Raw genomic sequence first — 16,933 nt, forward strand, 5'->3', positions numbered from 1 at the left:
CCCTTTGAGTTTCTCCTTTGAATCAAGGATCAAGTTGGCTCACAAGCTCAGATCTTTTGTGTTCGCTCTTTTTCCTTTCATACTGCCTGAGTACAACTTGTGAGACTTCAGCCAGCATAACTGCTGCCGCTTGTGCATCAAATGAACCAAAGCTATGCTTTGCACCATCTTTTGTGGAACACCTACATTCAGCAATGGAAAAGGAGTATAATATTGTTGAGTGTTCTATTGTTAATACATTTAATTCTCAGTATAGCTATATGTGTGGACGCTTAATTCCATAGACAAATCTTTCTACAAAGCTGAAAAGGCCCAAGGTTTGCAGAAAAATCTGCAATAAAACAGCGAGGTTAACCCCTCCCAGATAATGGAAGCAGTACCTGTTGTTTTATGAAACAAATGCCCTCTTGGTGTCTGTTGTGGGGGTTGCAGTATTGTCAGCCTTCAAGACATGGTTTCTGTCAGTAAAAGGCAGGGAGAGGGGCAAAGCCCTTTCCAGGGCTGTTTTAAGGGAGGACTAATTGGGCAACTCGCTACTATATGGATTGCATGACTCACCAAGAACTAGTTTCTTGCCACTGTTCGACAGCAGCCGCCCTGCAGAAACTAGTGTGGTGTAGTGGTTCAGAGTTCCAGACTAGGATCTGGGAGGCTCAGGTTCAAATCTCTACATTGCAGTAGAAGTTCAATAAGTGATGTTGGGCCAGTCATACCCTCTCAGGCTAACATCCCTCACAGGGTTGTAATTGTAAGGATAAAATGAAGGAGAGGAGAAAGATGTGAGCCTCTTTTGGTCTACAGTGTGGAGGAATGTGGGAAATGAAGTAAATGAAATAAAGAATAAACAATAAAAATAGCTGAAGATGGGGAGGGGCAGATAAAAGCTTTGATGGTTGGCAAGTGGAAAGGAGAGAAGAACCATGGTAAGGTGAGGATATGGGAGATGCCAGGAGACGGCAACTAGGAAATAATGTGGCAAGGGAGAGAAGGGAAAATGAGGTGCCCCCTGCAAGTCCCCATGGGTTCCCGCACTGTTCAACTGGGCTGTGTGGCTATCACTAAGCAAATGGGACATAGTTCTCCTGGAAGAGTTATAACCCTACAAAATAATAGAAGCAGTGCCTGTACTTTGAAGGAAGGAAGCAGGCAAAGTAGAGAAGTTATGGGGTTATAGTTATAAGTTATAGGAGGAGGGAAAGTGGACATAGTGTGGAGAATGGAATACAAGGGAAAATGAAGTGACCCCTGCAAGTCCTTGCAGGTAAGCCACCTGTAGAATATAAAACAGGTCTACAAAACACTGTGTTCATTTATATCTTCAAGAAAACATTGGTTTGAAAGGTCTAATCATAATCTGCATGTGCTTTTCTCTACCTGCTGTGCCGCTAGTACTTGTGTTTCCTTACTGAAGACCATTGGATCTTGTGGAAATGAAAGTCCTAGTGGAAGTGAACTGTGAAGTGCATGTGGAACATGGTCATTGCACCCAAGCCATGGTCTTACATGCACAATTACATGTTACAGCAAGCAGCTGTGCCCCTTCAGGTGTAATGATGATATTCAGTTATTGGGTGTAGTTTGGGAAGAAACAGCATCCTTGTCACCTGGTGGATCCAAACCTGTCTTGCCAAAATCCATAGCAAGAAGTTGAGCCCTTTATTGCCATCTTAGGATCTTTACAGAGTAGCCTTAAGATTGCTCTGTGAATTACCTTTCTTTCTTGTTCTTTGTTTACCTCAGTGTGTGTGAATACTTTGTAAATGTGAAGCGATACATGAAAAATGTAAGTGCTGTATTTATGACTAGTCAGAGGAAATATGATGTAGGAGGGACAACAGAAAATGTTTCAGATAAAACTGAAGGTTCTGGGAGAAAACACTGTTGGAACTGTTGAAGGATGCTTGAAACATCTAGCCAGACATTGACAATAGCTTTCTGGTCCAACATGTAAATTTTCTTTCTGCTAGGATGCATGGTTTCTGATATACATTTAAAAAAGAGAAGAATTCTCTTGCTAAGGGGAGAACATTTGTTTGTCTTTACCTCTTTCTTTCCTCAGAAGAGGAGAGAAGCCATGAGGAGAATGATGGAGCAACCTCCCAATACTTTCCTCATAACCAGGTCAAAAGATTGAGACTGAAATTTGGCTAGCCAGCTGAGGTCTTTCCTGGGCAGAAAAGATCTGGCCCCTGTGGCACATGCCCTGACTACATCTAAGTTAGATTACTGCAATGTGCTCTATGTAGGGATGCCCATGAAAAGTGTTTAGAATTGTGTACCTGGATTGGTACAGAACATTGCAGAATTTTGACTGGAGTGGGTTGTAGGGACCACATCACTCCAGTCTTGGCCCATCTATATTGGATCCCAATCTTTTTTAGCACAATTCAAGGTGCTGGTATTGACCTTTAAAGCCAACATACTTGAAGGACCACCGACTCCATTACGAACCTACCTGAACACTGTGGTGATCTTCAAAGGACCTGCTCTGGGTGTCCCTCTGCCTTCAAAGAGTAGGCAGCGAGCAACTCAGAAGAAGCCCTGCTCAGCTGTGGCACCCAAACTATGGAATTCTCCCCAGAGAGACTTGCCTCGGTCTTAAGGACAGAGGTTTTATTAAATGATGAATGGCATGGAGGAAATGAAGGGAGAGACTGAAGTCCTTCTCATAATATTGACCTCAGAATAATCCGATGAATTTAGTTTACTGTAGATTCAGACTAAACTAAAGGAAAAAGAACTTCATTAATCAAATCATCCACTTGTTGGAACTCACTGCCACATGACATGATGATGGTCATTAGCTCAGCTGGCATTAAAAAGGATTAGACAAATTCGTGGAAAATGGGTTAATCAGGATTATTTGCCAGGATAGCTGAATCTGCCTCCAGGTACACAAGCTGTTTACCTCTGAGAGCTAAAATACACGAGATGAATTACATGAGGACGCTCAAGTGAATGGAGATGCAATGTTAGCCGGGAAGCATAGTTTGAATTTCACCTCTTTCTACAGGGCCAGCAATGATCGCTCCTCAGAGGGTTTGTTAATTTCCTCTTTGTTTCCCCGAAGGCTCTATCAATTATTTACAAATCCTCTGAGAAGTGATCTTTACTGGCTCTGTAGAGAGAGGTAAAATTCAATCTACACTTCCCGGCTAACATTGCATCTCCCTTCACTTGAGCATCCTCGTGCAATTCATCTCATGTAGTTTAGTTCTAAGAGTCAAGTGTTAGGAGGCCCTTATTTGTGGCTCAACAGTATAAGAAAGAGAATATTGAGTGACCTGATCCTTGGTCTCATCCAACCAGGCTGTCATGGCCCAGTCTGGGCTCAGTGAGAATGAGGACTCCTCAGGAGGAGAGGGGCTTTGTGTAGGCAGCCAGGACTTCTCAGGAGAAGAGGAGCTCCATGTAGCTGGCCCTGACTCAGCAGAGGCTGTTAATCAGGAGCCACAGCTGCTGGCTAATTGGAGCTTACAGCCAGCAGCTGAGGCAGAGCCACCAGTACTCTCCAGCCCCAGCACCACAGGGAAAGCTCAGCCAGGGACTTCCACAGGGGAAGCTCAGTCAGGGACTGCCAAGACCATAGGGGAAGCCCAGCCAGGGGCTTCCACCCCCCTTGGGCTCGCCCACACCTAAAGAATGCCGCAGACAAAGGCAGAGGCTGGAGCTGCCGGAGAGGTGGTACAGTGCTCATCTCCTGAACTGACACCAGCTGCTGGAGAGTGATGATGAGTAGCAGCAGTAGGATGGAGCCCCAGCAGCTGGCTGTAATCCATGCCTTGCTAGAAAAGCTGAGCTGAGGGTACTGCCAGGCATGGAAGCAAAAGGTCAAACTATGTGCAACCACTCAGTGTACCATGCACCTTGCGTGTGCCTGTCTTTGGATCTGATGCTATTGGTAACTGACCTTGGACTGGACCTGACCTGGCTTTTGGACTCTGGACTCACTCCTGGTGTTTATGTCGTGCTCTGACCATGGACTGGACTTGGCTTTTGTACCTTAGATGCCACCTGGGCTTTTGTGTAAGGGCTTAGATTTGGGACTACCAGCTTGGGCGAGCCTGGCCCGTGACACAGGCACTTCTGTTTTTTTTAATGTTTTTAATTTTGTCATGCATATTATACTAATCTCAGCCCTTGTTATCTAGCATGGGAATATTTATGGCTTTATCTTTTTTAAAAAATTGGCACTTAGGAAGAAAAATACCTGCTGCAAAACAAATCCTCGTATTTACCCCTTGGAATGACAAGTTCACTGCTGATTTGCTTCATCTGACATGTGTTTCTGTTCTTTAGAAATGCAGTTCTGATCTGAAGGTGATGAACACCACTGCTTACTCCAAAGGGAGGCACCTGAAGTGACAGCCTTGGAATCAACTCTCTTTTTATACATCAAGTCAGTCTCTGCATAGCTGGCTGTCAGCTGACACCATTACATCAGTCAGTTTACAAAGGATTTGTACCCTTCACTACAAATGACAACTCCTTAATTTTTGTTTTATCTGCTCACTGTTGTCAGACTACTCTGTTGCTTTAATTTTAGGGAGCTGGCAGTGGGGGAGCAACAAACAAGATGAAGAACACAAAGCTTCACTTTGGAGAGGCTCAGGATAGTTCCCTCATTGACGACAGATCCACAGGCAGTAAATAGAAAGCTCAGAAATAGCATTTGCTCATTTTGGATTATTTTCCTTAGAGAAATGCATTTACAAAATGTAACAGTTCCCCTCTGCTGAGCTTTCTAAGTAAATTAAGCATGATAAAAGCAGAGGGGGGAGAGTTTTAATACATATCCTGAAATCAGACTGCATTGTAAGCGAAGAATAATAAAATTTATTCGACACAGCATACAGTACTATACTATTAGGAGAGGGGAGACAAAAAGGGGTCATGGAGAACATTTTGATTAGTGAGCTGCATGCAGACCTGAGAATGCCTATGTTAGGGTTGGAACTTGTTACCGGAACTGCTCTTTTGAATGGGGAATTAGCTTAGCAGTCCAGAACTAAATTCAGTGCGGATCTAACCATCTATACCAAGGTCCCTTCTCCAGATGCTCACGTAATAAAGAGGCAGACTAAATCACAATATAACGTGTCTTTACTAGTAATGTGGCGTATGCCTGAACTTGCACACACATACAAGGTTACATACAAGAACTAGGAAACATAGAGGTAAGAAAATAGAGACGGTCGCATTAGCAGGTACCTAGGATAAGGGATATACTTACAATCCTGAAGCGGAGCAGAGACACAGCAGCGAGGTGGTCCAATGCCAGCACTGGATCCACAGAGAGACAGCAAGGGGTCTGGACAGGGAAGGCGTACGCACCATGTGGCCGGGGCGGCCAGCTTAAATACCCCAAAACGTACCCTGGTGCTGGTGCTGTACCTTGTGGTTCTCACGGGTTGGAACAAAGGTCTTAATGGCTTTCTGAATGTCTTAGATGGGCCACTTTAGTAATCTGATTGTGTTATAGTGACACCTTAGGAAGAGGGGACAAAGGAGGGAGGGGGAGATCCAGGCGTGTTGAAAGGATGTTCCAGCAGACAGGGCTTGCCCTGATGTCATCAGCTCTGGAATGCGGAGGCTTCTTTGAGAAGGAAGCTCTTACCAGCTCGCTCCAGGCACAACACTCCTGGGAGTCCGGAGAAGCAGCCGAATGCCACTGCCCACCCACCGCACCACCAGGCAGCTGTTCTGCGACGGGCAGCCCTGTGCGAGCAGCAAACGGTGGAGCCACCACGGCGCAAGCCCTCCTCACCCTCAGCTTTGGGCCCAGCCCAACCGGGCCGTACCCAGTCACTATCGGGGCCAGGGACAGCCGCCGCCCAGGGGAGGGCAAAGGGCATGCCGGCCAGGATGGCGGCTGCCGGGGAGGAGGGTGGAGTATTGGAGAAGGGGGCGGAGAGGGGCAGAGTGAAAGGCAGGATCAGGAAGGCAGCGGGGAATCCCCATGGGGGGGCGAATAGGAAAGGGCACCGGAGTGGGTGGAGGGGCTAGAGGCAGAGGAGCCGATCAGGGAAGGAGAGCACAGATTGGGGAATGCAGGGAAAAGGGAAGGGAAATAGAGTATAAAGGGAAGCAACTCAATGAAGCCGGGGAGGAAGTGGTTGACGTGGCCTGGGAGGAAGGCGAGGCACGTGCAGCCGAGGGAGGGGAAGGACGCTGGTGCTGCAACCACCTTCCCCTATACCCGTTCTGAGGCTGAGAGAGGCCATGTGCTGGAATCCAGGTGGGGAATCAGCCGCAAGCTTCACAAGAGTCCAGAGTTCAACCAAGTTGGGCGGGGAGCAAGTAGGGAGCATAGTCCAGGGAGCCGAATTCAAAGGTCAGAGCCAAGAAAGCAGTCAGAGCAGAGCTGGGTCGCAGTAGAGCCAGGCGTGTCTGTGCGCAGGTGCGTCTGCAATGAGGGAAAGGGCGTCCTGGCTTAAGAGCAATCACCTCCAGGGCAGTGCTGCATCCTGCTAAGACTCAAGGTCACTAAGCCGCTGCTTGAGTGCCTGAAGCCTCGCACTTCGTCTCCTTTCCTGTGCAACAAAACGCTGCTGCACCCTAAGCTGCCTTTCAGGCTCAGGGGAGCTTGGTGGGGATGTTGCCCTGGTCTCAACTGCTGGTGCAGGTAAGGGAACAGCTTCTGTCTTTGAGTCTGCCAAGGATTCCCCAGCCTGCTCTGGCAAGGGTTCCTGCTTGTCTTCCAAGCGGCTGACTCTGGAGGGGCTTGGCATACTCTCTCCCCTGTCATCCTCCCTGAGGTCTTCATCCTCTGAGGACTCAGAGCCCATGACAGGCCACCCCCTGTGGTGGGGTGTGTGTGAAGCAAACGGCAAGGATGCAAAGGAGCCACGGACCCGATGCAGAGGGCTGCTGATGCGGGGGGAGCCCACAAAGTGGTGGAGAATGCCGGCACGGCGGTAACGCCAGGGCACCCCCTACCGCGACTGCCTGTACTGGTGGATTGGACGATCAGCTCCGTGCACCATTGCTCAAGCTGGCAGAAACAGCCAGCGCGCTCCCCAAAGAATCCCAACTGGGTCTCGATGCTGTCACGATGGAGCCGTCGCCCGGCTCGGCAACACCCACCATGGACCTAGCTCAGTTTGGACAATTGCTGACTGAACACCAGAGCCAGCTACTCCGGGAAGTCACGCTGCAGCAGCGGGAGGCATAGGCCGCCCTCTTCCGCGACCTCCATAGGAACCGGAACATCAGCGGGGTGGGAGGCGGTGGCAGGGGGTCCGACCCACTGTGGCCACCCCCCTTTCAGCTGGCCAAGTTAGGGATGGAGGACCATGTCGATGCCTAATTAGAGGCGTTTGAGAGGACCACTGAGGCCTCTAGGTGGCCAAAGGAACAGTGGGCCTTCATCCTGGGCCCATACCTAACGGGCGAGGCACAGTCCGTGCTGAAGGCGCTTTCCAAGAGGGAGGGTGCAGACTATGACCGCCTGAAAGTGGCTGTCCTCGACAGGTATGCGATTACTCCTGAGACCTACCGGCAAAAGTTCAGAGCCATCGTCTTTAAACGAATGGATCACCCCCGCGCCTTAGTGGCCAAACTCCAGGACATGGCATGCCACTGGCTGAAGCCAACCACCAATGACGGACGATGGGTGGCAGAGCTTGTGGTATTAGAACAACTGCTTCAAGTGATGCCGCCGCGAGCCCGCAGCTGGGTGGCATGCAGCAAGCCTGAGTCCCTGAAGGACGCCACAACCTTGTGGGAGAACTATATGGCCTCTGAGGTCCCGGAGGCTCCCCGGGAAGCCCCAAAGGGGGGGCAGGGGGCTGCCTGGACCCAGCAACCCCAAGGAGTGCACTCTTTCAGGAAGGCACGCCCGGCTGGGGGGGGCAGGCACCGGGCGCTGGAGGCCCTGGCCAGGGATGGCCAGGCCCCCAAACGTCGGAACACTTTGCCCCAGGCTTGCTGCCTGCCCACCTCTCGGGGGCTGACCCCACCCAACCCAGGGAGCCTGAGCGGGGACCCTGCTTCATGTGCGGGAAGTGGGGGCTCTGGAAGAATGAGTGCCCCCTGATGGAAATGACCTTGGCTGGGACCTCTCTATGCAGGTCACCTCCCTGAAGAACCTGGCCCAGCCCCCGCCCTTGCTGGTGCTCATGCATGTGGCCAACCGGCGACTGTCTGCCCTCGTCAATAGCGGGAGTTCAGTATCAATCATTAGGACCCACCTGCTACCCCCACACCTCCCCATGGTGTGCCAGGCAACCATCGGGTGCTTCCACTGGCACGTAGAACAGTGCCCGGTGGTAAGGGTACCGATGACCTATCAAGGCCAGACCTGGAAGGTTGAACTGGCCTGGGTGCAGGCCCTCCCCTACCCCATGCTCCTAGGGTGGGATGCTCCTTTTTTCCAGACAGCGCTCCAGCACCTGTCCACGACCCTGCCGGTGGGGCGAGATCAGACCTGTTTGGCGGCCGGAGAAGAGGAGCTGCAGGATGCTGGGGAGGGCCCCAGCCTTGCGTTCGAGGGACCATGGCAGACTGACCCCCTTTTTGGGAGAGCACAGCAAGAGGACGAGGCCCTGGAGCACCTATGAGGATCGACTGCGGTGAGTGAAGGGGAGGTGGTAGAGCTCACTGCTTGCCGCGGATAGTCCAGAAGGGGGGATTGTGGTACCGTTTGGCCCCAGGGGTGTTGAACAACAGGGGTGATCTTCCAGCCCTACCGCCAGAAAGTCCTGGAGTTCACCCACAACCATCCTTGGGTGGGGCACCAGGGGGCTAAGAACAACCTCGCCCGAATCATGGCCCACTTCTTCTGGCCCTCAGTGGGCAAGGATGTCCAGGACTTTTGTCAAACCTGCCCCATCTGTCAGAGGGGAAACACCAGGCCCCCGCCCAAGGCGCCCCTGATGCCACTGCCCATCATGCAAGAACCTTTTTCCCGGGTGGCTATGGACTTTGTGGGACCCCTGCCTTGGACCCCCCGGGGCCACTGGTACCTGTTGGTCCTGATGGATTATGTGACCAGGTACCCGGAGGCCATCCCCAGGAGGGATATGAAGGTGCCTGGGGGTCGCCTGGGTACTAGTCCGTTTCTTCGCACAAGTGGGGCTCCCGCGAGAGTTACTAACAGACTGCGGGAAACCGTTCACAGCATCTGTGACCTGGCAATTTTGCTGCACCCTCCAAGTGCGGCAGATCTTCACCAGCGTTTACCACCCCCAGACAGATGGGCTGGTGGAATGTTTCAATCAAACACTGAAGGCAATGCTGCGCAAACTGGCCCGAGACTGCCCAGGCCAGTGGGACCTCTTCATGGATCCCTTGCTATTTGCGGTCCAGGAGACGCCGCAGGCCTCCACGGGGTTTGCCCCCTTTGAACTATTGTACGGGTGAAAGCCCCAGGGGATCCTAAGCCTGGTGGAGGAGGGTTGGGATTCCTGCCCCCCCGAAGCTCGCCCCATTGCCGAGTATGTGCAGGCGCTGCGTGATCGGTTGGAAACCGCCAGAGCTGAAGCCACCCGACACCTTGCGGCCGCTCAAAGTAACCAGAAAGACCAGTATGACCACAGTGCCAAGGCCCGCGTCTTGAAAGTCGGGGACCATGTCCTAGTGAGCCGAAGAGTGATGCCTGGGGGGCATGGAGACCCGTGGCTAGGGCTCTTCGAAGTTACCCGGGTGCTCGGCCCCGTGACCTACAAAGTCCAGTGTGGGTCCCGACCCCAGCAGCGGAAGCAACTTCATATAAATGACCTGAAGGCCTGGCAGGACTGGGGAAAGTTAGCCTGCCAACTCACTGACGACTCGCTGGATTTGCTGGAAGGCAAGCTGCCTTGGTGGGTAGACCCTCTGAGAGGCCGGACCCCATACTTGATGCCGGCCTGATGATGGAGCAGAAGGCGCAGGTCCAGGCACTCCTCCGATGGAACCCGGGTGTTTTCTCACAGAGGCCCGGGCGCACCTCTGTCATCGAACACCCCATCAAGACCCCTCTGGGACAGGTTGCCAGGGCCCCCTGGTGGCCCCTTCTGCAGAAGTGCTGGGAAGCGGTGACCAAGGAAGTGGCTGACATGCTGCAGCTGGACGTCATAAAGCCCTCCTGCAGCACCTGGCACAGCCCCATTATACTGGAGCTCAAGCCCAACGGCAGCGTGCGATTCTGCGTCAACTATAGGCAGGTCAATGACATCGCCAAATTTGATGCCCCGCGCCGACATTCTCATCAGCCAGCTAGGCACGGACCAGTATCTCACTGCCATTGACTTAACGAAGGGTTACTGGTAAGTACCCATGGTGCCAGCTGACCACGAGAAGACCACATTTGCTACGCCGCAGGGCTTGTTCCAGTTTAAGGTCATGCCGTTCGAGCTGCATGGCGCGGCAGTGACCTTCCAGAGACTGGTCGACACGGTTTTGGCGCAGTGCCAGGACTTCGCCTGAGCATACATTGATGACTTTATCGTCTTCAGCCCAGACTGGGCCACCCACCTCCATCACCTCGAGCAGGTCCTGCAAGACTTGCATGCTGCCGGCCTCCCAGCCAATCCACGGAAAAGCCGTGTCGGATTCCGGGAGCTCACGCACCTCGGATACGTGGTGGGAAAGGGACAGCTTCGGCCAGTTCCAGACAAGGTGACGACATTGGAGCAGAGCCCCCACCACACACCAAAAAGTCAGATACAGCGCTTTCTGGGACTGGTCGGCTACGACGGCAAGTTCATTCCACATTATGCCAGCCTGGCCAGCTCCCTCTCTGACTGCCTCAGAAAGGACCAGCCTAATGCCGTGCAGTGGACCCCACAATGCCAGCTAGCGTTTGAAAGACTCCGGACGGCCCTGTCTCAGGATACAGTGTTACACAACCCCGACTTCTCCCGGCCATTCATGGTCCACACAGACGCTTTGGATACCGGCCTGGGAGCGGTGTTGTCTCAGATAATTGATGGGGCCGAGCAGCCCATCCTTTTCATCAGCTGCAAGCTCCAGCCTGCCGAAACACGCTATGCTACTGTGGAGAAGGAGGCCCTGCCCCTGAAGTGGGCGGTGGGGGCGTTTCAATTCTATTTGGCCAACAATCCATTTACCCTGGTGACAGACCATGCCCCTCTACTGTGGATGTCCCAGATGAAAGAACACAATGCCAGGGTGTTACATTGATATCTTTCTCTTCTGCCTTTCAGCTTCATGTTGCAGCACCGACCTGGGCATGCACATGCCAATGTGGACTACATGTTGCGGATCTTCGAGCTGGAGGACCCCAGCTGGAAGACTCCACACGCCAGGGGTGTGTGTGTCCGGCAGGGGCAGCCATGCCGCACTTGGGGGGGGGTCCACCTGCTCCCCAGACACAGGAGAACGCCGCTGGAACCCCGGGGAAGCTCTTACCAGCTCGCTCCAGGCACAACACTCCTGGGAGTCCGGAGAAGCAGCCGAATGCTGCCGCCCGCCCGCTGCACCACCAGCCAGTTGTTCTACGACGGGCGGCCCTGTGCGAGCAGCAAGTGGTGGAGCCACCACGGCGCAAGCCCTCCTTGCCCTCAGCTTTGGGCCCAGCCCGACCAGGCCGTACCCAGTCACTACCGGGGCCAGGGACAGCCACTGCACAGGCGAGGGCAAGGGACACGCCGGCCAGGATGGCGGCCACCGGGGAGGAGGGTGGAGTATTGGAGAAGGGGGCGGGGAGGGGCAGGAGTAAAAGGCAGGATCAGGAAGGCAGTGGGGAATCCCCATTGGGGGGGCAAATAGGAGAGGGCACCGGAGTGGGTGGAGGGGCTAGAGGCAGAGGAGCTGATCAGGAAAGGAGAGCACAGATTGGGGAAGGCGGGTAAAAGGGAAGGGAAATAGAGTATAAAGGGAAGCCTCTCAATGAAGCCGGGGAGGAAGTGGTTGACGTGGCCTGGGTGGAAGGCGAGGCACGTGCAGCCGAGGGACGGGAAGGACGCTGGTGCTGCAACCACTTTCCCCTATACCTGTTCTGTGGCTGAGAGAGGCCACCCCCCGTGGCGGGGTGTGTGAAACAGATGGCAAGGATGCAAAGGAGCCATGGACCCGACGCAGAGGGCGGCTGACACGGGGGAAGCCCACGCATGCATTGTAACTACATAGATCATTAAAGGAGAGCATACAATGTCATAATTGCCCTCTTGCCAGGTTTCTCTCTTCCACTGTATGCTTTTTCTCAAACTTGATTTATTTTTATTTTTTCGAAAAGAGTGCAGTCCAAGAATATCAGCATGTCATCTGAAAGCAACACAGCACATTCTCATGCCCTGGAAAAGTCCTGTTCAAAATGGACTGTTCTTTTTCTCAGGAAGTTGTTATGGCAGCTATATGCACTTGAAACTCAAGGTGGAACCATTGTGGAGTGCATGTGAAAAGGAAAAGAGGGGGAAAAAAAAGTGAAACGAGTGCGTTAGTTTTTCTCCCGGGCGCTGCTGCGTTGGGCACCAGGGTTCCTGGCTTTGGCACTGGGATGCCGCTAGGGATGCTGCAGGGTCCCACTTTGTGGAAGGAGGGGAGATGTACCTCACCCATGCACCCTCTCAAGCCACCAGCAAGCCCGCTCAACCTAGCTCCTGTGTCTGCCTTCCTCCTTCACCTCCTTCGCCGTCTTCTTTCCTTGATCGCTCATTTTCTCCATCCAACCTCCAACCACTCATACTCCACTCCTCCTACACAACCCGCCACAACCTGTGCGTGGACTTTCCTTATATCCTTTCCCTCTTTCCTGGCCCCACCTGCCAGCCACACCCCTCTTTGACCCTCTAGCATTGGCCCTGGCTGCCTCAAGCAGTTGCTTCTGGAGGTAGCTAGTTTGGCTGCTTTGGATAGCCCCAAGCAGTTGCACCTGTGGTAGCTCATTGGGCTGTGTTGGACCGCTATAGGTGTGCCCTCTTGGCTGGCTGCCAAGCCTCCTCTGTTCTGAGCTTCCAGCAGCCCCAGCTGGTCCCTATTATCCCCTTCCTCCCTGTTTGCAGCTTGAGGCGTGACTCTGTGCTGCTTCTGTCGTCCTACCAGTAAGGTAGCTGTGTGCTGCTTCTGCTGTCCTGCTGGTAAGGTAGCTGCCTGGCTGGCTGAGGGCTGGCTGTTCCTAACTCTTGTGCCTCCTTCCTCTGCCCTGGCCCTCTCCTGGCTGTCCTTCCTGCCCCTGGTAGGGCTCTTAGTCTCCCACTGGAGGGCGGGGCTGTCTGGCTTCCACCTGCTCCTTCTGACCCTCTGGGGCTTGGGGGCTGCTCCACCTTCCTGTGGCTGGGTGGCCTCTTTCTCCCCCTCTCCTGCTGGTCTGTGCCAGCCCAGGGTGGCCATTGGGGTGGCTGGGTAGTGGTCCCCCAACTGCCTCCCACCCCCACCTCCTGGTAAGTCCGGGGGATGAGCCTCAGACTCTGGACAGCGTGCACTACAGAAAACCATAGTGTGAGGCAGTCCCATTGCTAACATGCATACCTTGACATTCACAGCAGCTATGAGCACAACATAGAGAACCATCATGGTGTGGAATCAGCCAGAGCCTTTGTTATGGTTAACAACATGCCAGGATTTGTGTTTCCTCTTCTGCCCTGGCCAAATGTCTACAATTCTGAGAAGCCACAGTATTCTAACTGACACCTGCTCACTTAAGGCTTGACAATTCCTGGGTAGGCAATACTGAATCCCAAAGTGAAGCAAGATGTCGGCTGAGGCATGAAGATCAAACAGAGACTGAGCTAGGGAAAATGAGAAATCACAGAGGTAGCCTATGGAGATGGATGACAGGCTGGTCTGCAGAGCATTGGCCTTTAGGATTGGCCTGTTGGAGCAGTAAGTGGACATAAAGTGCGGCAACACCAGGAGATGAACAGAGGGGTAGGTGCACAGAGTGACACAGGCACATCATTTCAATAAAGTAATTGTTGAATGGCCACTTACATCTTCTCCTACTTCCTTTTGCAGGATGTCCAAACTAGTGAGGTCCCCCACAGCTCTTCATGTTCAGGGTTTCTTTGCATGGACATGGAGCACCTACCACATTTAATGTGACCCTTAGGTAAGTCCCTGTCTGATTTTCTAGCCAGTATGTCAGTACGTGTCAGATGGTCCCTAAAACTCCTAGTAACGCCACTCTTGGAGTGTTATTGCAGCCAGGAAGATCTTGTACCAATGGCCAGTACTTAAGTACCACCTGTCTAATAGATCGCACTAGAGGTGTGTAATCTAAAGCAAAAGTAAATCTTTCCTCTGCGGTTCTGTGTTGTTTTTTTAAGAGTAACTCCTGTCTGTTACATTGGAGCGCCTGGTCCCTACAATTTCTGATAATATGTTCTGGATAGCCTTTAAAGGAAAACTGCCTAGCCAGGCGTTTGCTACTAGAACAAAAATCTTGTGGCAAAGTTGAATTCTGTCTTAAATGCAAAAACTGACTAAATGGCAAGTTGCAATGTAAGCGAGGGGGGTGGAATGACTGGAAGTGTAAAAAAGCATTTCTATCTGTCATCTTACAAAAAGGACGAACTCCCACCACCCCCTCATTGGTGCGAAGGACAATATCGTCTAGATAATTAATGGAAGTACTGTTGGATGTTCAGGTGAACCATATATTGCTATTGATGGTATCCATCCAGTTACAAAAATCCTGGACTATTGAGCTGTTGGTCAAAATGAAAAATAAATCATCAATAAATCTTTTGTAAATCAAAACCCCAGAGAAGAAAGGATCCATATCTTCCTTATAAAGAAATTGCTTCTCCAACCGGGCCATGGACAAATTGGCCATATGCTCGGTGTGCCACAGAACAGCCGGTGGCTACTCCATGGACCTGCAAAAAGAAATTGTCCTGGAATCTAAAGTAATTATGGCTTAACACAATGTCCAAAAGCTCTAATAGAAACCAGGTAGGAGGTACCAAAGTATTACGCTGCTCCGAAACCTGTCCAATAGTATCCACGGCTTCCTCATGAGGTATATTGGGAGACCACATCCAATGTAACAAAAACAGCCCTGTTGGGGAATCACCATTCCCTCCACTGCGTTAATAAATGCACGTGTGTCCTGAATGTAAGAATCCATCTGTTGTACAAAAGGTTGGAGGAAAGAATCCAAGTATTTTGCTATAGGCTCTAGTATGGAATTAGAACCAGAGATAATTGGACGGCCAGGAGGGGGAAACCCAGGCTTGTGTATTTTTGGCAGGGTATAAAATATCGGCACCCTAGGGTAGGGATTAATTAGTGCTCCATGTGTTCTGTCATTAATAATACTCATAGCCAAGGCTTCATCCAAAGAGTTTTTAATAATGCTGGTAATATGCTTGGTGGGATCAGAAGCAATAACCTTATAGTTGTTCGTATCAGACAACTGGTGGTCAATTTCCTCTAAATAATCAGTCCTGTTCAAAATCACAATGGCTCTGCCTTTGTCCGCCTCCTTAATAACTATAGTGGTGTCAGACATAAGAGTTTTAAGAGCTTCATATTCGTCCCACTAAAGGTTATAACATCTCGGGCGAGAAACTTTTTCCAAAGTCTCTATTTCCTTCAGGATCATTGTCTCAAAAGTCTGTATCCTGTGATTAGTGCACGGTGGAACAAAGGGGGAGCGAGGGTGCAACGTGGTGGGGACGTTCTGTGCTGGCAGTGTAGCACCAAAAAAATCCCTAAGTTTCAACAGCCTCACCATTTTGTATACATCTATCCGGGCCTGAAATGTCCCCTCAACAAGTTAAAGATCTAGGTTTACATTGTGAGGTTTTTTCAAATTGCAATACTCAGAATGTGGTGTATGTAATTGCATGTCCATGTAAGAAATCGTATGTTGGAAACACCAGTAGAATGATTAAGGTTCGTATACAGGAACATCGATCTAGACTAGGCCAAAAGGTAGAAGAAGTGCCGATGGTGGTTCACTTTTCAGAGAAAGAACACAGGGACGGGGACTTTTTATATTCAGTTCTGTACGTCAGCAAATACAAGGAAGAGCTGCTGGCATGGAGGGACTTATCAAGAAGAGAGGCTTGGTGGATTTATAAATTGAACTTGGTGGAGCCCAATGGACTAAATATTAATTGCGACTTTTCGGCTTATCTATGAATTTTTGTTGGTATTCTGGCTCTTTAACATCTGTTTGACTGATTGCTATTTAAGACATATTGAGTTGTGCTGAGCATGCACCATTGAGCAAACCGCCTCTGTGCATGAAAACTGATATGTAACTGACCTTGATTCTTCTCTGTAAGTATGTTTCAGATACAAATATGTTTTTAAGTTCTGATTATTAGATTACTAATGAACTGTATATTATTTTTACAGTTGGTAACTGCCAAGAGGAAGGGGTTATTGGAAACGGGACTCCTCGCTAGCAAACCCATTGCAGTTGCTATTCTTTCATTGGGAAATTCTTGATGTATGAATTGCTATAAGCCTTGTGCTACTAACTGAAACTGACTTATATTTTGTTTTTGTTTTTTTAAAGAATTTTTATTGGATGGGTCACTATATATAAATCACCATACATACTTCTTAACAACCATCATATTATACTATTCCCACCCATTTCCCCCCCCCCCTTTTCAGTTGACTTCCCACAGTTTTCCATTCCCTTAATTTATACTATATTATCATTTATACTAAATCACTATCTCCTACTATATAAACTTAAATATTTCTACATTATAATATATACTATATAATATAACCTAACCTAACCTCTAATATAATAAAACCATAGTATACTCATCTCTATCTATCATATTCCATATTCTAATATTTATTTCAATATTACTATATTCTTCTTAACATATACTACCATATTTCTGTCACTAATTACAAACCAGTAAAGATCTATTCTCCCCTTCTAACAATTATCCAAAGACCACATTTTTCCTTTCATGTCCCACTTTTTTTCCACATAATTCCTAAATTTCTCCCAATTCGTAACATAGTCCAAAGTATCTTGTTCTTTTAACTTGTCCATTTCTGCCATATTCATTACTTT

This window comes from Eublepharis macularius, chromosome 3 (assembly GCF_028583425.1).
Source record: "Eublepharis macularius isolate TG4126 chromosome 3, MPM_Emac_v1.0, whole genome shotgun sequence".
In the NCBI taxonomy this organism is placed as follows: Eukaryota; Metazoa; Chordata; class Lepidosauria; order Squamata; family Eublepharidae; genus Eublepharis; species Eublepharis macularius.